Below are 22845 nucleotides of genomic sequence, written 5' to 3'. Positions count from 1 at the left end.
ATTAGCCATTCTGCAGTTTCATTGCTATGAAATGCATGGAAATATCTGAGGTTGAAGCTTTCAGACCACTTACTCTGAAGTCACCCCATTTATTGCAGTGGAATAGCTCCAAAGGTTCGCTGATATCACATTCATACCCAGCACAGAATGTCTGAAAACCAATTAAAATATGGTACATATGAATGTCTCGTCACATTAAATAAAAAATGGCAAATACGGTACATCTTCATACACACACGCGCGCACACACACACACACACACCAATAAAAAAGTAACAAGTATCCTAAAAACAATCAAATAGCAAGCAGGTTCGGTTAAACTGAAAATAAAATAAATAGTAGCTGACACTATAACAAGACAAATCAGGTGACATTTAAAAGACTTAATGAAGAGGATAGACTTATCCTAAAATACTTAAGGTGCCACGTACAGTACACCAGTTGAGAGAGAGATGCTATAATTTGGGTGTCAGCATTGAGAAAGCCTTGTTTCTGGTAGTCATCAGCTCAAAAGATAGTGAGCACCCAGAGAATGTCTAAAATCTTGTGTTCTGAAAGGCTTATGTGGGGAAGGGAATCCTTCAGGCACCCCAGCTCCAGGCCATATAGGGCACAGAATACCACAACCAACACTTTACTGTTCTATACTTAATTCCCCTTTTTGCCAGTTCAGCGCTGGGCTATAGGAACCTGCCTTATACTGAGTCAGACCAATGGTCCATCTAACTCACTGTTATCTACACTGACAGGTAGCCACTCTGCTGGAGCTTGAATGTGCATGCAAAATGGATGTTCTACCACTGAACTACAGTCCTTCACTAAATTGTACATTCCTATAGTGTGAGTTAAGACAAAGGATATTGAATATTCTTTTAGTGGGATTATTTTAACTTTCCCGCATGGGTTCCCACTGCGCAAGAGCTACTGCAGCCTGCACAGTGTAAATAAAATGCTGAGTTGTACACATCCCAGAGATTTACACAGCTTATGTAACTGGCCTTTTAAATACAGTAATTGTTAATGTTTCTGCCATTGTTAGTTCTGATTATTTTAGATAACAGTATTTATTGTATTTATTAAGATATCATGAACCATCTTGGGTGGGCTATGCCCCCAAAGGCAACATATCAATAAATAAAGTTTTGTACATTTCTGCTGCTGTAAAAGGGGTTGGAAGAGTTCAAGGACTACAAGATGGTTAAAATCATATGGCAAGAGATGCTTCAACAATATTTTTATCAAAATGCCTTGAATCAAGGGGCAGAGAGACGGGCAAGAGAGAAAGAGAGAGAGAGTTGATATTTGCAGAGAAGATTGCCAAGAAGTAGACAAACTTCAAGATAGGTCAGAGGACCTTCAGTATGAATAGGAAGTCAGCCAACCCTTGGATAGCTTGGAAAAGGCTGGAAAGACTGACAAGTGAATTTGAAGAACAGATTTGACAAGGAGCTTTGATGAGTAGTGCCTTTGTCACCTGCTGATAAGAGTTCCATCAAAGCCAAAGAATGACGGGCGTTCTTTACCAGACAACTCAGAAGAACCCATCATTCTAAACTGAATTTTCTAAGGGGAAGGAAATGCCCAAGGAATTATCCAGTTATCACATCCAGAAGCTAATCAGCCAGTCTTGTCCAAGACAAGATGCGTTATTGCAGTTGGCTTGAAATAAGCTACAAACCAATCAAGCAAATTGAGAGAGAAAGGACATACCATCTCTTTGCTGTTCATCCACATGGGCTTGTGCTTGGTTTAAAAAATTATCATCCCCGCCCCCTGTGAATCTGCATCCGCATGAATCAGTCCCCTTGGGACTGGATGTGAAAGCAAATAGCCCAAGGTGTAGTATAGCAACAGCACACAAGATGGCATGAGAAAGCGCCACCAGAATTATCTAAGGACAATGAGTAATTGGTGCAACAATTGTATGCCCTTATATGACTCTGCTGTGCTAGAAATAAGGCTAGGGACAGGGAGCTTAAACAATAAGCTGTTTATACAGAGCTGGAGCATGGTTAACCAGCATACACATAGTGACATCCTAAATCTCCCGTGACCTTTAACCACAATTCTCTGTGACTTTAAAGGGATCCAGGGTCACTCTTCTCAAAGATATTAGACAACTAGGATGAGCAGCCAGTAAGAGTTTTACAAATTCTGTGCCCTAAAGCAGACAACCACAGCGATTAATATATATTACTTCTGACACATAAGTGAATATACTACATGTGCATTTTGTTGTGGCTAAATTAAAGGACTCGAGAGAGAAAATTCATCAGTCTGGCACCAAGATTAATAGTCAAATTAGGAAAAACCTTTTCTGTTAAACTAAAATAGGGTCACAGCAAAGATAATATGAAGGTTTAAGTCTGCAATCCTAGACTTGCTTACTAGCGAATAAGGCCTATTGAATATAGTGAGATTTGTCACATGCATAAACATCCTCTGGCTCTCAACAAATAGGAAATCATGATGCCTCAGGGCCAAATATAGTGACTGTGGCACAACAGTGCAGCCCCGTTCAATGCAAGAGGTTCTACCATTTTTGCTAGTTCTTCTAGGGAAATTCTAGGGAAATTGTCCCATATTTCTGTAGAGCGCCGCCTGTTGGGCTTGCTGCAGCAAAATGGCTTTTGTCTTTCCCATTGTGGTGATGAGTCTAGTAGTCTCCCCTATTCATAGCTGCCAAGTTTTCCCTTTTCTCGCGAGGAAGCCTATTCAGCATAAGGGAATTTCCCTTAAAAAAAGGGAGAACTTGGCAGCTATGCCCCTGTTGGAGCAATGAAGCACTGAACTTCTAACCTTTTTAGAGACCTTCAACATCCTTGGGATCTTCTCAGTTAACCTACTGGCATTATTGAGAAATATTTTTCTTCCTACCAGATTAGGTTGCTAATACCACTGATCAGCTTGGGCCAAAAGTAAACTTAATTTCAAAGTGACCCTCTTACAAGGTAACAGCCTTCTTTCCAGAAGGTTTGTTTTGTCATCTGATTATGATTATAATTATCATTCATTTCATTTCTGTAGCTGTTTATATTTTTAAGCAAAAAAATCTCCAGGTGGTTTACAGCTTACATTAAAACATACAATAAAACTGGATAAAGCCTGGAGATGAGGAGACTGAGAGGAGACATGATGGTCATCTTCAAATACCTAAAGGGGTGTCCCATGGAGGATGGAGCAAGCTTGCTTTCTCCTGCTCTGGTGGGTAGGACTTGAACCAATTGATTCAAGTTACAAGAAAGGAAGAACTTTCTGACAGAAAGTGCTATTCAGTAGTGGAACAGACTCCTTCAGGAGGTTATGGACTCTTAAGCAGAGGCTAGATGGCCCTTTGTCATTGATGCTTTAGTTGAGATTCCTGCATTGCAGGGGGTTGGACTAGATGACCCTTGGGTCCTTTCCAGCTCTACAATTCTATGATTCTATGAATCTATAATAAAGCATTGCTGAAGAAAGTCAAATATGATGTATACATTCAAAGCAATATATTTAACTGGAAACTAAAATATTATCTTAAAGATTTCATAATAAAACATTGCAAAGAGGTCAGCTACAGAATGCACATTTAACGTAGCAAAGTTAGCAAAAAATATTTATCTTAAACATTTCAAAATAAAACATTACTAAAGGAAGTCAAATATAAAATGCGCATTTAAAACAGAGAATAAAATATTATCTTAAGCATGGTGGCATCTACATTCTGCACTCTAAGGCTGCATGTGGTCTTCTGACTAATTTTGTGTGGTCTTCAATCTAATTTTAAAAGCTCTCTGCCAGAGGTTGGGGAGGGGCAAACACCAGCCCAAACAAGGAGATTCCTACCCCACTTGCACCTCCTTTCATAGAATCATAGAATCATAGAATCATAGAATCATAGAGTTGGAAGAGACCACAAGGGCCATCCAGTCCAACCCCCTGCCAAGCAGGAAACACCATCAAAGCATTCCTGACAGATGGCTGTCAAGCCTCTGCTTAAAGACCTCCAAAGAAGGAGACTCCACCACACTCCTTGGCAGCAAATTCCACTGCCGAACAGCTCTTACTGTCAGGAAGTTCTTCCTAATGTTTAGGTGGAATTTTCTTTCTTGTAGTTTGAATCCGTTGCTCCGTGTCCGCTTCTCTGGAGCAGCAGAAAACAACCTTTCTCCCTCCTTTATATGACATCCTTTTATATATTTGAACATGGTTATCATATCACCCCTTAACCTTCTCTTCTCCAGGCTAAACATACCCAGCTCCCTAAGCCGTTCCTCATAAGGCATCGTTTCCAGGCCTTTGACCATTTTGGTTGCCCTCTTCTGGACACGTTCCAGCTTATCAGTATCCTTCTTGAACTGTGGTGCCCAGAACTGGACACAATACTCCAGGTGAGGTCTGACCAGAGCAGAATACAGTGGTACTATTACTTCCCTTGATCTAGATGCTATACTCCTATTGATGCAGCCCAGAATTGCATTGGCTTTTTTAGCTGCTGCATCACACTGCTGACTCATGTCAAGTTTGTGGTCAACCAAAACTCCTAGATCCTTTTCACATGTACTGCTCTCAAGCCAGGTGTCTCCCATCCTGTATTTGTGCCTTTCATTTTTTTTGCCCAAGTGTAGTACTTTACATTTCTCCTTGTTAAAATTCATCTTGTTTGCTTTGGCCCAGTTGTCTAATCTGTTAAGGTCATTCTGAAGTGTGATCCTGTCCTCTGGGGTGTTAGCCACCCCTCCCAATTTGGTGTCATCTGCAAACTTGCTCAGGATTCCCTCAAGCCCATCATCCAAGTCATTGATAAAGATGTTGAACAAGACTGGGCCCAAGACAGAACCCTGTGGCACCCCACTAGTCACTACTCTCCAGGATGATGAGGAGCCATTGATGAGCACCCTTTGGGTTCGGTCAGTAAGCCAGCTACAAATCCACTGAATGGTAGCATTTTCTAGCCCACATTTTACCAGCTTCTTTACAAGAATATCATGGGGCACCTTGTCAAAGGCCTTGCTGAAATCAAGATAGGCTACATCCACAGCGTTCCCTTCATCTACCAGGCTTGTAATTCTGTCAAAAAATGAGATCAGATTAGTCTGACATGACTTATTTTTCAGGAACCCATGCTGACTTTTAGTGATCACAGAGTTTCTTTCTAGGTGCTCACAGACTGTTTGCTTAATGATCTGCTCTAGAATCTTTCCTTTGCTGGGATCCTGTCACTTACCTATAGTGTTGGCTTTATTTCAGAGAGCTAACTCCCCCCCCCCCCTAGAAATGTGCTTTGATCCTTCAGTGCCCACCCAGATTTTTTTTTCCTGATGTCACCACTGCTGTCTGCAGAGTGATCTGTCCCTGCCCTAGCAGTCTGATGATCAGCGATGGAGACAGAAGAGAAGGAGGGAGAAAGAGAATGGACTGACAGAAAGAGAACAATAGAAACGGGGTTGGCTGCACCCAGTGGTGTCGCAATGGGGGCGGGGCAGTGCGCTCCTGGTGCCACATCTCCAGGGGTGACAAGGTGGTGCCCCACCGCGGCGGCGTGAGCAGCCATCACGCCGCCGCAACCACATATGCCAGGATCCTCTGCTCGTGGCTGCAGCCGCAAGCAGAGGATCCTAGCACCATCCATACAGCGCTGGAGCGGCGGCGGCAAACAGCTATGTAGCACGCATGTGCGGTGTCACTTCATACGGTGCATGTGTCGTACGTAGCGATGCCACACATGCATGCTACGTAGTGACGGCATGCCCCCAGGTGCACGTCATGTTTGCCGCTCCGGGTGCCCAAGGGGCTTCTTCCGCCACTGGCTGCACCCACCAATGGCCCTTCGCATTGCCAACATGCGGACCCCAACAAATTACCCTTGAGCAAACACAGTTCTCATCAGAAAAATTGTTCTCTAACCTGCTCTGTGGGCTGCCCCGAGAAGCCTCTTCTCATGTATAGATACTATATTACAGCCTTATTCCTTCCCATTCCAAAGCATGAAGGAGTATTGAACTGGAAAGTAAGTTCCTGCAATATATGAGAAGCTGATAATGGCAGAATCCTTCTGTGAAAAATGTGTCGTCGGGAATGAAATTGTATTTTGCAGAAACCACAGAGATTATACAGCATTATCATTTTTCATCGTGTACCAGTAAACTAAGATGTCTGGTGGAAATTTGATGCAAGGCATTTGTAGTCTTCACATCAGAAAAGGGCTGCCTCACTGTGTTCTGATATAGGATTCTGAAAGTGGGGCGCAAATGGTACAACTACCAATATACACTTTATTTATTCCATTTATATCCCACTATTTTCCTCTCCAATGAGCACAAGGTGGCATACATGGTTCTCCCTCGTCCTCATTTAACTCCCACAACAATCCTGTGAGGTGGGTTAGGCTGAGAGGCAGTGAGTGGCCCAAGGTCACCCAGTGAGCTTCATGACCTGGTCTCTTGGCCCTAGTTCGACACTAACCACTATTCCTCACTGAAAATCTAGTCTAGCAGCTTAATCTCATAACACAACTACTGCATTGATCTTTGTGGAAGCATGTTGCAGGCATGAGACATTCTATAGTGTCTGGTTTCGGGGGGGGCATTTGGGAGAGAACCGGAGGAGTGGGGTAGAATTAAACACATTACTTTCCCACCTGCAGATTCTACCCTGCAAATGTGACCTGCCCCTAGAGAATTAGGCGAGTACAGAATAGTCTGTTCCACTCTATGACATTTTGACAGAGAATGGAATGTTCCGTTCTACCCAAACCTGTGTGAATTGCAGAAGACAGGATTGCTTCTACAGTTCGCTGTGGGTGTACACAAATTGGCAGAACTCAGCAGAACTGAGACCTTTTGCATATACTTGAAGCCATCCAGTATGCTTGTTTGTTTGTTTGGGGGGGGGGCTGTAGGAGACATCACTACCACAACAGATCATCAGAGTGTTCACTTCAGGAATGTAATGAAGATTATTTCCACAACCTCTTCCACAGTGGAGCCCTTAGATACTGTTAAGATGTGTTGATAAAAATGGCACCAACTGTTTCATTAGGCTAGGTCTAGAACTTGTTGCCAAACAGGCAATTTTAACTATGTTCTGGAAATGCATTTATGCTCGCTGGAATATACAGTACCAGACCAAACTCCAGTGGTAGTAGAATTTTGTTCTCTTATTGATGACTGGCAGATGAATCTGGGGAACATATTATTGCAAAGGTTATGCAAAGTTGGAACCCCATGCCTTGCCACAAACAGTAGTTATTCTGCTGGTATTCTATGTGAAAGGAAATAACCAAAACATTGGGAAACAAATTACATATGTTTCTAGACCTGCTTGGAAACTTTCATATGTTTATATAACAGAGCCATTCTAATTGTGACTGTTTTGCAATTGAATGGATATGGATCAGTGTACCAGGCCATTAGATCTCTTGTCCTTAAAATGCATTCTGTGAAATGAGGTCTGTATCTGTTAATAATGTTTAACCTTTCTAAAGTGGCATCTTAGATTAAAACATGGGTGTAATATGTTGCTTTTTCATATTATTGTACATATTATTGTACAGTCTGCTTTAGCTGAATACCTGTCAACACTTAGTGTACTTATCAGATGCATAGCTGTTTTAAATGCAATCTGTAACCATTAGCAGATGCTGCAGCATGCGGCTATATTGGATATCCACCTGTCTCTGGCATGTTAGGAGGCTTAAAATCCTTTCCCAGCTGAGAAAGTGTGAGTGTATGCAAGAGCAATTTCAAAATGTTGCTGACACAAATATCACTTTTACTAAGGAAACTTGAATGTAGCCCTGAATGTATCTGTTAGTGAAATCTACACAGGACCAAGTTATCTCATCAAATGGCTACATGCTACAACTTTTCTGATGCTATTGTAAACATCCACAAAAGATAGGTGGCACAGCCAACAGGTAAAACCCGAGGATGAAATGAAATAATATACTTTGGTAGAACCAGAAAGATGGAAACAGGACTGAGGAAGGGAAGAAAGGAAAGGAAAGTGGCTTGTGTATTTAAAACATTGTAGTCTGGACTTGGCTCAGCACGTTGGTCTGTAACATGTAGTCAGCCTTTAATTTAATAACTACTGTAAATTGTATGCTTATTTAGAAACAGAATAAGCAAGAGTGTGGTAGAAACATCTTAACCTATTTTTACAGTAACAGTAATCTACACTGCTCTTAATTTACATCCATTCAGCAAAATGATTATCTTTTAGGCATATTCCCACATATGGAAGAGAAACATAACCTAGTTTTTACCCAATAGTTCCATTCCCAGTAGCAATGTACCTTAACTCAGAACATTATGATTAAGTGAGGAAACGCATTTTAAGCAATAAAATCATAATCTACTTCTGCATCTCCATTTATAATTGCATAAAGACAGAGATATTTCACATAAGCTCTGTTTAAATATACTTAAGCATACACCCAGCAACCAAATTCAATATATGTTAACTGAATTCAAAATATATTATCAGTTAATCATTGAACTGTGGCATTTCACTTGAGTTTCAGAGTAATATATCTCTTCTTAATAGCAGGTAAGTTGATATCAAACAGATTTTGGTTTGCAATGGAATTGCAGAGCATGCAAAGTGATCTGTCTGTTGCTTTTCTGGTTGTAAATATTCATATAAGTAAGGTGAAAGAGCTGTTAATTGGCCAATGCACCAGTAAACCAGCAGTCAACATGGCAAAGTTATATTTCGCATTTCCTCCATCATGTATGTCAACTCTGTATGTTATACTAGAGCAATGAGTTCAGAGAGTGCTACTAGCCTGGCAACAGACCCCATTATTTTATTAACAAAGTGGCCGTTGCACAAAGGGGTTGTATTTCCCAGGAATAAAGACTGAAGGGGGCATTTGTATACCTTTCAGCACTATGCTTATGGTATCTCAATAAACATCAAACCATCTACGTCCAAGCAAACCTGCACACATGATATGTAGCAATAGTCTCATAATGGGATTGCAGCTGTCAGGCAGCTTAGCAGGAATGATTTGCCACATTTGCCTTTAACAGGCTACTGAAGTATTGACAGCATAGTTGCTTTGTGTCCCATCACAGCTACATCACAGCTACCATGAGGCGCAAGGATTGAAAATATACCAAGGTGCTGTCTTTATTATTAGCCTATTTAGTACTTTGGATCCAAAGTGCTTTTTTGTTCTGTGCCTCCCTGCTCATGGCAGGTGCTTGGCACTTTAATTTTTACAAATCAGAGAACTGAACAGCTTGTTCCTATGCATGTTTACTTCAGCCGCACTTTGCCCAATGAAATTGACTTCCAGCTTGCAATTTTGTATGTTCATATGAGTCTGCCTCCAGTGGCAGTCTTTTTGAAGCCACCCAGAATCTCCCATATGAATTTGGCCTCTGTCTTATATTCTTCCTACTGAATCAGTCAAAAAGTGGCACCACAGAAGCTGCCTTTGTGTATTCTGCAGCCCTGATCATGCAGCATTCCAGAACATGTTTCTACACTGTCCATTCTCAGTGTGTGGATGTTTGGGTCAGGGCCAGGAAGATTTGTGTCATCAGGAATGACACCAAAGGCACAGCCCTGCTTCCTCTTAATCATGTGGAGTTGCCACCGTGCAATTAACCTGTGAAGGGGGCTAGAGTGGGTTGTGGAACTGATTTCGTGATCAAACTATCAGGTGTGTGCTTAAATCCAGTTTGAATTATCAGCTTTTGGCATGGCTAGGTTGATCTTGCTGTACCCATCACTGGAAGCCAATTTGCTAACAGGTTTTGCTGGGGTCTGGAGAAGCAAAATGAACACCTTTAATATGACATTGTGCATAACAACACTTTTATCAAATCACCATCTCCAAAATAATAAGAGATTTGCACCTTTAATGATGCTCTGTTGCTTCATTAACAGATAGCACTGTGTCTTCTCTGGGGAAGGAATAAATCCTTTTACTTGTGTTTAGAAAAATGAGAAAGAGAGAAAGATTAGCATGAAGGTGTGATGAGGACATGGATATCCTCCTCCTAATCCACAGCGATTAGTGGCATATCTGCATTGATGCTACTTTGCATAAGAATATCCTTTTGCCCTTGACTTTATCACAGGCTAAACTTAATGGGCCAGGAGCTTTCATTCATTTCAAACTAGGTTACATCCAAGATGAATTTGGCTCTCAAATACAAGACTGAGTGCTTGGTAATAACATAAAAAACCTGTCATCAGGAGGACGTAACCATTCTGTCCTAGCAGTCAGCAACCTCCAGCTACTGTAGCAACATTGCATCAAATAACTATTAAATTCGGGGGGGGGGGTCCTTGTTTTCATCATAAATACTGTCCTCAAATTAGTATTTAATGGATTTACACAGAGTTTGGTAGCTGCAGGTTGCAATACTAACTTTTGTAGTGCTTTGGTTAAATTGGTAATCAGCCCCAAAACGTCTTAGGACTGACCCTTTTTGCGTCTTAGAGAAGTGAATGAAAACTGTATATAGGTGCCTTTGTCCGAAGTAATAGGCCTTTCTCTGAGTCTCCTTCCTGTCAGAGATGATGTGGGCGGTGTTTGCAGAGAGTGCCTTGTCAGTCATGGTGCCCAGGTCTGGAGCTCACCTCTTATCCAGCACCAGCTGAAGGTTGCTTTGATCAGTGGTGAGAACCATTGATTTGGGCAAACCATGCCTATTTTTCCTGGGCCTGACATTATATATCACATCACGCGTAGACAAGTTCAAGCTGTGGCTAAAGGATGGAGAGTGGAGAGTCAACTTTGAATGCAAACCTTTGCAGCAAAAAATGGACACCTTTGGCATCAACTTTCAGCTGCAAAGGAAGAATTGGGAGGGCATTTTGAGTGCACTCCTGATTCTTCCCTTACATTCCCTACATTGAATTCAAAGGTTCTTCCTTTGCAGTGGCACCTTCAGTTTAAGTGGTACCTGCAAAAGAAAAAATGATCACTTGATGGCACATTTAGTGTGAGCTCCTTATTCTTTCCTTTGAAATACAAGTACTATCTCCTGATGTCATGGTTGCATCAGGTGATAGGCAGAATGGCATTTGGGAGGGCCTGTCCAGTTGTCAAAGTGGCCCATGGAGGTGGGTTGGTTCAACATCCATCCTGCTGGCTGGATCTAGTTTTCCATTTAGATTGACTCACTTTATTCTGACCTTACGATAAAATTCTAGCTGCTTTGCTTCCTTGTGCGGCTTCCTTGGTTTTATAATTATTTTTAATCATCCTTTGTATGGTGCCCTGAGTAAACATTCTCAACATCAATCAAATAAATAATAAATAAAAGCTCCACGTGTTCCTATCAGAATCCTGCACAGGAAAGAGATGGAGTCAGGGTGAAAAGGCAAGCAGACTCAGTTCTCCGAGCCCACCCCTGCTTCTGCCTCTCTCCAGGCTTGGCTCTGTCCCTGCCTTGTCACAGTTCAACTAGAACTGACCCTTCTAGCTTCAGTGAGATTTACCTCCACTACAGCCTGTGAAGAGCAGCAGGGAGCCTAAACCTGTGTCAACCCAATCAAGGCCATGGTGGATGATCTGCACCTAGAGATGGCTGGACAAAACTACAGTATATCCTGCTCTATTATTAGTTCTTGCAAAAGCTTTTGTTGCCAGTGACAATGAGGTGTTTGTTGCTATGGGATTAGCTGGTGCTTCGGGACCTATCTCTGTTGTATATATGTCTAGCAAGGACAAGCCATTACTGCATCTTCATAACTGAAAAAGCTAAAGGAGATGGATTTCTCCAGGTCATACAGTGACAAAAGGCGCAGAACCTTTGTCCAAAAAGGGGGGACAAACCCATCATAGGGAAAATCTTGTTCCAGCCCCACATCATTGCAGTGTGTACATGATGCAAATTATTCCCGTGTACAGGCAACTCCCCATTTGTGCAGAGGTTGCATTCTGGGTCATTGTGCATATCAGTGGTCATGCATAAGCGCATTTCAGCCCCGTCCCATTCCAGGGCCAAAAGCAGCACATGCAAAAGCGGTTTTGTGTACATTGGTTGCATGCAAAGTGGTCACTCCCTGTATACATAATGTCAGTCATTTCAATGTGTACATGATGCAAATTGTCAAAATGTTCAAAATTGGGCATGGATTCAAAGTTTGGTACCATTGACGACAGCCTTTAATGAACACCCTTCTCATCTAAATCAGGCCCTGAAGCCACTCTGCTTACTCAGTGCTTTTTCATGGTTGGCAGCTAAATACAAATGGGACAACTAAGGTGGTATGTACACAATACTGAGCCAATGGAAATTGTGATTTTGTATGAAAGATTTTGTATGGGGGATGAGTGCACTTACTGTTGCTGAGATGCAGCCCTTTCTGCTCAGTCAGGTTCATAGACTTGGTTCATAGAACCTCCCAAATGGGGTTTTTGTTCCCTAGAAGCCCCAACACTAAAATCAAATCCCAGAATTCGAAAGTGGCACAGCAGCACTTTGTGGTCAGCAATCCCTCTGTTTACACAAACTTAGCATAACATATCTTGGACTTATTTTCCCAAAATCTGGCAGTTTTAGAAAAATAAGCTTGAGATATAAAATTATTGATGGTTTGCAAGAAAGCAGTATGCAAAGCGCTCAACTCCATAAGGCCCTTATAACTTACGTGAACCTAACCATGTCTCTTGACTGAGAGTTTGCCAATCGATGCTAAAGTGCAGTCTGTAATGCATTTCACAGTAGGTAAAACTGTGCGATATACAATGCCATTTCTGCCTTTAGAGTTTACATAAAGCTCCTATGTTTATATAAACATATGACAAACATACTATTCTACTCCCATATAAGATTTGGAAAGTCAAACAAAGAAGCTCTGCTTTGCCTTCATGACACAAAAGATATTGTCCATAACCCCTTTTAGCTTACCAGCTTCTTTCAAACATCTATAACTTCCCAGATGTACTTTGCGTTTTGAAGGCCTTGTTGACATACAGCTAGACTAATATGTCATGCATCATGGATCTTGGCTGGGTTCCTAAAGGCGTTTCATCAAGGGGAGATGACACTGAACCTCATGGATTCTACTGCCCCTTTCTGCATTTATATATTTAGAAAAGGCTGAGTTGCATATTCAGCTCTTTTGAAAACACATATACTGTAGTCCCTTTGCCAAAAGAACATACGTATCTGTCAGAATTTAAACCTTTGAAATAGTGCTTTCCTTCTATTTTTTTTCTTGATATGCATTTCCTTGGTTCTTCCATGGCTATTTGTGCTAAGCTAGTGAGAATGAGAGCTGTCGAGAGCTGCCATGGCTTTTACTTGGTGATTTAAAGATAAGGGACAGTCACTCATCTTCTTGCATCATGACAAAATTCCGTCTTCCCTAATGCAAAATAGTATTGGTTTTGGTTGCCTTGACGATAAGGGTGTATGCCTTGTTCCTACAGCAGCACATTAGCTGCCTACCTAAACCTGCACCCAAAACATAAAGATGGAATCACAGTTCCACAATGTGTCAAATAAAACTTGTGATTAGACTGCAGTAAACCAGCACTTGGTCAGTGCTGCAGCCAAGGTCAGGCTATGACTGCCATGACTCTCCAAAGGTCCTCTTTATGCCACCACCCCTTTAATACAGATGTCAATGTTTGAACTTGGGCCTTTCTGCATGCAAAGGATCAGCCCTGCCCCAAAGCTATGGCCCCTACCACCACCAAAGTCACTGTCAAGAAGCAATGCTAGGGGATGCCTGAAACACTGTGTCAAGGTCTGTGGAATTTAATCCCAGCTCATTTCCAGTAACTGTTCCAAGTCTTTAATTTGAAAAGGATGACTAACAGATTTCCAACCAGTCTTTCTTGGAGGGGCCAGCACTGCAGAAACTTGGTTTTAATTTAAAGGATGCCCCTGTCAATGCAAAGTGGCTGTTAATTACTCTCCATATTTTATTCATGGTCCCTTCAGAGACTCTTTATACGAAGTCAATCTAAAGACAACATAAATGAGAACCTTGCATAGCATTTTTTCATAAGCTGCGGTGTTTTCTCCTGTCATTTCAGCATTGCTGAAGCGTGCATAGGAATGCCTGTAGCGAGAAGAGGAACTGAGTCAATTATAAATAAATATAGGCAGCTGGGAGCATTTTTCAATAAGCAACAAAAATTCTTAAAAATATCTACTGTCACAACCTCCCCTTTTATTTTGTCTTTTTATCTTCTGTTACCTTGTTTGGAAGTGGGCAGGGTAGTGGCGGTAAGTATATAAAGCTGAATTACATCTTGTAGGTGCCAGTTGTGGCAATGTATTTGTTAAGGGTGGGAGAGGTAATATTAGGAATGTGTGTTTGGTGGTTGATTTGTATTATTTCTCTGTATTAAAAAACTAATAATATTATGCAAGAAATGCTATCTATGCATGAACATATACTATCCAGTACACACACAGAGAGATAATTTTTTAAAACAATAATAATAGTTGAGGTTATTTATTCATGAGCTACCTCTTTGCCAACAGCAACATACAAAAATTGAAGATCAGGGTAGTTTCTACAACAGTGTGATAGAAATATACCTGTATGGTACATAAATGATAGATTCATCTAGAGCAGGTGGGTCATGAGGCCATACCAGGTGGGTTGCAGCAAAGCTATTGCTGCCATGTTGGATTCCAGCTTAGGCTCTGACCAGACCACAGGAGCACTACATGCATGTCAGGACTAGGAAACAGTCTTCTGATGAAATGTTATGTTATCCGTTTTCACAAGTACCGCAATGTGGCAGGAGAAAGGCATGAGACATTTTTAATACTGTACATATTGCTGGCTAATCACAAAACCTTATGCTTTTCTAGTGCTATTAACTATAAATCAAAAGTGAAAATGTGAATGTAGATCCCATGTTGCGGATTGGGAGTCAGAGATCTCACTCCTGTCTGCAACCATGCTGCAGCATTCAGCACTAACCAAATAACTCTACTCAAAGCAGATTTCAGAGTTTTCATTTCTTCCTTGTGTTTCATCTGCATGTTAATTAGCCAGTTGTTAGCTTGAAAAATTCAAGCATGCTCTGGTAAATTGCCTCATGTAGGATAAGAACTAGCATAGTGTAATGGTTAGAGGTTTGACAGTGGAGATCTGCTTTGAAATCTTCACATAGCCATGAAATTCACTGGGTGACCCTATACCAGTTCCTCACCATCTCCCAACCTAACTAATTTGTGTAGAACCATTGTGAAAGAAGCACCATAGACACCAGGGGTGGCCAGTTTTTGTGTCATTAACCAACATGAACAATGGTCAGGAATGATGGGAGCTGTCCATAATATCTGGGTAGCACTATGTGGGCTATTGCAGATGTCTTCCCTCCCTAGATAAGGGACAATATTTATTTGCAGTTTGAGCTTTCTTTGCCTATACTCTGTGGGTAGAGGCAGAACTGTGCTGCTAAGAATTTCTTTAGGCAAAACTAAGAGCTTTTTGTAATTCTTAGGGGAAAGTTTGGAAAGCCAGTTAAATTAAATAAAGATGGTGTTCATAGACTTGGGACAGTTCTTCTACAGAGTGGTTTAGCTGCCCTAAGAACATTTACTTATCTGGGCATAAATAAAGGATGATTGTGGGCAATTAGAATGTTTTGGAAACCTACGCATTACTCATGAAGATTAATTACAGAGCCTTCTCCCATTAAACTTAGTGCAAAAAGATCCCATTGACGCTTAGCAAGCAGACTGCCCCCACAGTTGGCTTTGTTTGTCTTGTAATGTCAAATAATCTTTCAGACACTCCATCGACCTAGTATATTCCAGCCATCATTTATTCATCTCTCTTGGCTAGACTCAACAGCATCTTCCTGTGAGTGTAGTTGGCCAATATTTTGGAAGACACATCTCCTTGGGGCATGGTGACCTGTGATACGGAAAGAATGCAAGCTGAACTGATATAACCATGGTTTTTATTTACTGTCAAGTTGGTGAGTGGCACAGTGATGTTTGTATTCTTATCACCGCGTGCTAACATATATATGTTGTTGTGAAACTCACTGGCGTAACAGACATGGTTTCAGCAGAACAATGAAAATAATGGCTAGAAGTCACTTGCCTGAATACACACTTTGACATATGCAGTAAACAATAATCAAGGTAGTACATTTTAGGTAAATGCATTACAATTGGCATGATAGCCTAATTGCAGAGAAGGACTCACTTTTGTCTGCTATAACAACTAGGGTTGTCTTCTTGCAGTGATAGTGTCTATACTTTACGTACACAGATGCTGTCCCTCCCATTCTGTTCTTCAACTGGTCGCAAAATTATTCAGGATGGTGGGGGAACCAAGCAGACTGTGAAGAGCTTCAATATATATATATATATTTACACGCCAGCCCAATCTCTGAGTGGTGCAAGATTCCAGGGGTACCAGCCATATTTACCAGGATCTGTGTTTCCTTTAAAAATGAGATGCAGTGGAGACTGTAGTGTCTTTATGAAATATGGTTTATTTATACATATATACAACCTGAGCCTATGATGGAGGGACTCCAAGAGGGTCCTGTTTCTCACATTACTGCCTCCTTGGATTCACATTGCTCTGATCCCCCTTTCTCCAGCTTGCAAACTGCTTGCAAAATGCAACTTTTCCCTTCTGCTTAAATCATCACCAGCTGCAACACCAAACTAAAAATTCTGCTTTTGCTTCTGATATCTGTCTCTCAGCCCTGAGTGCTCACTGGAAGGACAGATCATGAAGCTGAGGCTCCAATACATTGGCCACCTCATGAGAAGAGAAGACTCCCTGGAAAAGACCTTGATGTTGGGAAAGATTGAGAGCACTAGGAGAAGGGGATGACAGAGGACGAGATGGTTGGACAGTGTTCTCGAAGCTATGAACATGAGTTTGACCAAACTGCGGGAGGCAGTGCAAGACAGGAGTGCCTGGCGTGCTCTGGTCCATGGGGTCACGAAGAGTCGGACACGACTAAACGACTGTAACATTCTTCAAGCCAAGGTCCATATTACCTAGGTCAAAATCTATCAGAGGGTGCATTCCAAAAGTGTGTGGACCAGATTCAAAGGTAAGTGGGGGCATACATGCACACAACACATGCAATCACACAACACACTTAACACCACCACACACCCTAAACACACACACACAGTTCACACACCTTTTGCTCAGCTGCAAGTTCAACGTGGAGATGCTATTTAGGTGACAAATTTAACATAGACCAGGATTCTCACAGACCAGGATAATAGTAACCTGCTGCATGGAATGCAATTGAAACGTTTGTTAGAGTTGCTATTGAGTTGTCTGTTTTGCTTAGAGTTGTGGCAGGGAAAGGAAGTAGGAAGACAAAACACTTCGCCTGTGTGCAGCTCTTGCCCTGCCTGGAACTCTTCTTCCTTGGAATTGTAAAGGGAGATGTGGGAAGTGTATCTCTTCTGATCTTGACCAAATGATGACAATGCTCCTCTGATGATCCCCAAGCTCTCCAGAAATGCTCCCATGAAGATGTCTAGAAACTGTTTCAGAGGCTGAAGCTCCATGAGGATTATTTCCAGATTCTAAGTAGTTGGGAGGAGGTTCCCCCCACCAAGGATAACACTTAGGTTAGGATAACCCCACCAGGGATAATGTCCCCACTGCTACTACCTTTGCTACCACTACACTTTGTGGAGGATATTTTAAAGCAACCATGTTGTCATTGCTGCCATAGCAACCAAGAAATGTTGTAAGGGGCTGACGGGCTACTCAAAAAGTCTTTTTGGACCAGTTCCAGCCTGCTCCACCAATTTCCCACTCCTGACAAATACAAGGATTGTCTTATCAGATTAGTTTTGTCATAGAGTCAAAATGTCAACTCCATGTTAGAAAACAGCAGATGCCATGCTAAGAAGCATTAGGAAAGGAATGTAAAGTATACTTGCAAGTATCATAATGTGCTTATACTATACTCACATGTGCAGCCATGTTTGAGTATAGCTTGAGTTGCTCCATCTCAAAAAGAAAATCACCAACCAGAAAGGGGGTGTAATAATCAGGGAGATGGGGAACCACCTTCTCTTTCAGAAAATGTGAAAGGGTCTATTGAATTTAAGGGGGGAAATAGAGATGATGGCTGTGTGCAGAAAGTAGATACAGAGGAAGTTTTGTAATTTTCTCTTAATACTGGATTTTGGAGTCTTCCAGTGTAATCGACTGGCAGTAGATTCGGGGACAGACAGTGGAAATGCTTGTTCACACAAAATGTAATTAATATGTGAATTTACAGCCACAGAATGTTATGGTGGCCACTAGCTTAGAAAACCTTTTTAAAGGATTGGCCTCCTTCATGAAATGCATATCTCTGATGGCTATAATTTATAGCTGCTAAATGCAACCCCCAGTTTCAGAGACAGCAGGGGAAACAATGAGAAGAGGGCTATTCACTTCAAGCCCTTCTGGTGGACCTCCAGGACAGAACAGACCTTTGGTCTCACCCAGCAGGACGGTTCATAAATTCTTATCTCCTGCCCATCCTCCTCCTTTGCCTGCCAGGAGACAAAAGTAGAGCCCAGCTGGCCACAGCAGTACATAAGGAAGGAAGATGATGAAAATACATAAGAAGATATGGAAAGAGTGTTGTAGTAGAAACCCTAAATTAATCTTTCGAAATATGCACAGCGCAACTCATCAGAATGAGACATGAATCAGAACTTTAAAATGTAAGATATAGAGTAATTGCCAGTATTCACATTTTGTAAAATACAGACAATAATAAATGATCCTGAATGTGAACTAGGACCTGATTCAAATTTGCTAAAATCCACTCCTCATGCCATTGTCATAATTGTTTACAATCTTGGCCATGATTTCATGTCTAAGCCTTCAACTTTCACTTGACCTTGCCTAAAAGCTGTGATATATACATAGTGGTGGCTCTGACTTGGAGTTTTAGATATTGTAGACTTGACCCACCCTATCCTGGACCATAATTGTTTTAAGTGCTGTCTGGTGCCTGACCCACAGATTGTTCCCAGTGGCCTGATCCTGTCAAAACCCTTAAAGGAGTTGATACTAGAAATTCTGTTCTTATTGTGTTGTGGCCAACTATGTGCCCTTTCATTTCAAAAGTGAACACATAATCACTCTTTAAAGTTTAAACAGCAATTGATTCTAAACTAGGAAGAATGCACAGGTCCAAAAATGAAATTTATAATAAATAACTCTGACCCTATGCATTGAGAAGAAATGAAGTATTCTCTTATTAAGCAAGGATGCATGCATGCCCGTACTGTATACCTAAATTGTTGTTTGGGTGGTATTTGACTTAACACTGCAACTACACCACTAGTTCAGTTTTCCAAGGGAATGCTGCACTTCAGTATCAATACCTTTGTGAAGCAATTTAAATATAAAGTGGCCTGGAATCAATTATTGTATGCTATTATTATTATTATTATTATTATTATTATTATTATTATTAGTTGCCCAATGCCTGATTCATGGACAATCTCATTTTAAGTTTCTCTCCAAGAAGCTGGTACATTAAGAATAGTGTATTTGCACAACCCAAAATGAGCATCTATAAAGTATAAACATTGTACTGTAAACATTTCGATAAAGTGAAGAAAACCTCAGAGTAAATACATTGTCTCAGCAGAAGCCAATTCCTTTCTAAGGGATTGAGAACAACCTACATCATCTCTTCTAACTCCATCTCCTCCCTTCCTTCATCCATGATGAAACTGAAATGCCTCTTTCTTCCTGTCAGGCAGGACACAATTGTGGGGGTACCTACCCATTAAGCTGCCTGGATAAGGAAATCTTCCTGCTATGAAGATAACCATAATAGAAAGATTTGCTTAAGAACTGGGTAGTCATTTTTTTAAAATGTCCTTTCGCATGTCAGGTTGCCATGAATAAAATTGCTTGGCTGATAAAACATAAAACAGGGCTGGGGGTGAAGAGAAGAAGAAGAGAGAATCGTCATGCAAGCAGGTGTGAATAAAAGCTTCACAGTGTGTGTCTTCCAGGTACATAACCAAAAGACACATTTCTGTGTGGTGCGTCCTCTTTGGCTTCTTGTTTATGCACCTCTGGCTGACCCGATTATGTCAAGTGCCCTTTGAATTCCTTTAATAATAGCTGCTCTCCTCTCACAGTGATTTCAGACAAGGGCAGCGTCAGCATCAACTTTAGTCAGCTTCACATTGCCGAAACCAGTCCCTGCTCCTATGCACTGTAGGGTGTGCTACCTTGAAACTGAGAGAGATGTGTAAATGCACCTTGGAGATCAAACACTAAGTAAAGCAAAATAAAACCACTGCAAATAATACACAAGTTTGAACCTTTCTTGTTCATAGCCTTATGCGCATAAGAATTCTCCAGTGGAATTTCAGAGATGTGACAAAACAAAAGTCAATCCCATTCTCATTAAAGCTTGTAAACTCCCATTGAATGTATCATATTTGTGTCCCACCACTGTCAGAAGGCGATTTGATCCAGCAGAAGCTTCCATGAGAATAAAGGCCGGAGGAGTGAGGGTTGCTGTTTCAGCCTTCGCTCTGGAGCCCACTCCAGCCCTCCACCGTCCTCTCCAAAGGATTGGGAGACCATTTAAAATTGTACGGGAGATGACTTGGGGAGGGGGGGTCTGCAAGAGAATGGAGGAATTTGCAAAACAAACACCACCTCTGGGTCAAAAGGCTACCTGTCAGAAGAGAGATGTTGCAGTACCTGACTCTCTGCAAGTTAAAAACTAACAAAGACCTCAGGCAGAAGTGCAGGAGAATATACCTGAGTCCAGTTTAATCAGTTGAAAATACTGAGTCTCCTAGCACTTTAAAAGCAAACAAATTTTATTATGGTATATGCCTTCAGGGATTCTAATCTACCCATGCGTATGCTATTTTCCTTCACTGTCCCCATCCCTTTTTCCTTTTAGGTTATGTCTTGTAGATTATAAACCCAAAGATGGAAACTGTAATTTTTGATATTTATCTGTAAGCAGCTCTGCAGCCTTTTCTACTGAAGAACAGCATAAAAGTACTTCAAATAATTAAATGAATATATGCCATGTGTGAAATATTTGTTACTGTTTCTCTTAATTTAGTTACAGTGGTACCTCGGTTTACAAACACAATTGGTTCCAGAAGTCTGTACTTAACCTGAAGCGAACTTTCCCATTGAAAGTAATGGAAAGTGGATTAATCCGTTCCAGACGGTCCGTGGAGTACTTAAACTGAAGCGTACTTAACCTGAAGCAAACTTTCCTATTGAAAGTAATGGAAAGTGGATTAATCTATTCCAGACGGTCCGTGGAGTACTTAAACTGAAGCGTACTTAACCTGAAGCAAACTTTCCCATTGAAAGTAATGGAAAGTGGATTAATCTGTTCCAGACGGGTCCATGGAGTACTCAACTTGAAGCGTACTTAACCCGAGGTATGAGTGTAATTTGTTCTAGAAGTCCATACTTAACCTGAAGCGTACTTAACCTGAAGCGAACTTTCCCATTGAAAGTAGTGGAAAGTGGATTAATCCGTTCCAGACAGGTCCGCGGAGTACTTAAACTGAAAATACTCAAACCGAGGCGTACTTAAACTGAGGTATGACTGTATTTCTTATTCAGTTATGTACCTCTTATTCCCAAAGTTATGACTGTAGGAAAACATGAGCAATAAGTGTTAAGGTAGCAATTGCTAATAGGAAAAGAACATGATAAAAAATATACAATAATTGCAAAGGGTGGTCACAGAGCAGTGTAATGTCCAACTGCTGAAACTGTCACTGCTCAATGGGAGGCCAGTCAGCCAGTCTACTTCATAAACTTTTAATCATGATAATGGAAAACAATTGACAGAAGCATCCTAGTGAATATTATTTGAGGCTGGAGGAGTTGGCAGCCATCTGTTCATTAATGTCTGCCATTGACACCTATCAAAAACATTACAAAGCTTCAGGAGTGAAGACATTACAACTTTATTTCTTGTACAAATGGATTACTATCTTTGATAACTTTTAATGATTTGTTATTTATGCCACATTTGTTTCGAGACAGACGATTAGCAACAAATATGCCTCCAGCTTCACGAGACGTTCTAAAAGAAATTATTCTTTGTGTCATACTTTTGAAAAAAACAAAAAAAAAACAATTGAAACAGTTATCATCGTTAACGAGGAAATCATAATTTCACGGTGCCAGAAAGCAGGAGGCTTGAAATCACCACAGAGTTGGATTCAGAGGTCTCAAGTCACTCACCTGAGCTAGCCGCCTGGCAACCTTGTTGCTGCCTCTGGGAAAAGAAAGCTGACATCACCAGCTCCTGAATGTCACAGCCAGTAGAGGGCAAAGGTAAACCAGGCAATAAGCTGCTATTTTTATTCCTCAAGGCAAGGGAGAAAGCCGAGGAACAACAATATTGGGGAATACAGTCCATATGCCTTGAACAACCAAGAGACAAGCCCCAGATGAAGTCAGACCACAGCAACATATAGAATCGAAGCAATTGTAAGCAAATAAGCTCAGAAATGGCAGCAAAGAGTGCTTGAGAGCCAACTGGTTGCATGTATTCCCCCCACCAAAGAATGTATATTATTGTTTTAAATGGGGGAACATAGCAAGGGGAAAGAGCTGCTTAATGATTTCCTTCCTCACTATTTGTTAATTGAAACTGATCCTCATGCTATATAAATAGGAATCCTTTTCAGCAATTGCAAAAAGAACCCTCTCCACCCACTGCAGTACAATTTGGCTTAATAAACCCCCTGATTTTTGGTGCCAAGGGGTGTGCCAATTGCAGCATGGAGGAGGTAATTTTGTTGGGGTGGTGGGGACGGGTTGAACCTCCTCTCCCTGGATTCCAAATTAAAATTGACCCTGCACATACAATTAAACAATGTTTCATGGGATCAATTTCAATCTGTTACCTCC

The sequence above is a fragment of the Zootoca vivipara genome, chromosome 4, assembly GCF_965207765.1.
Source record: "Zootoca vivipara chromosome 4, rZooViv2.hap1.1, whole genome shotgun sequence".
NCBI classification, from domain to species: Eukaryota; Metazoa; Chordata; class Lepidosauria; order Squamata; family Lacertidae; genus Zootoca; species Zootoca vivipara.
Note: the sequence above shows the minus strand (reverse complement) of the source record.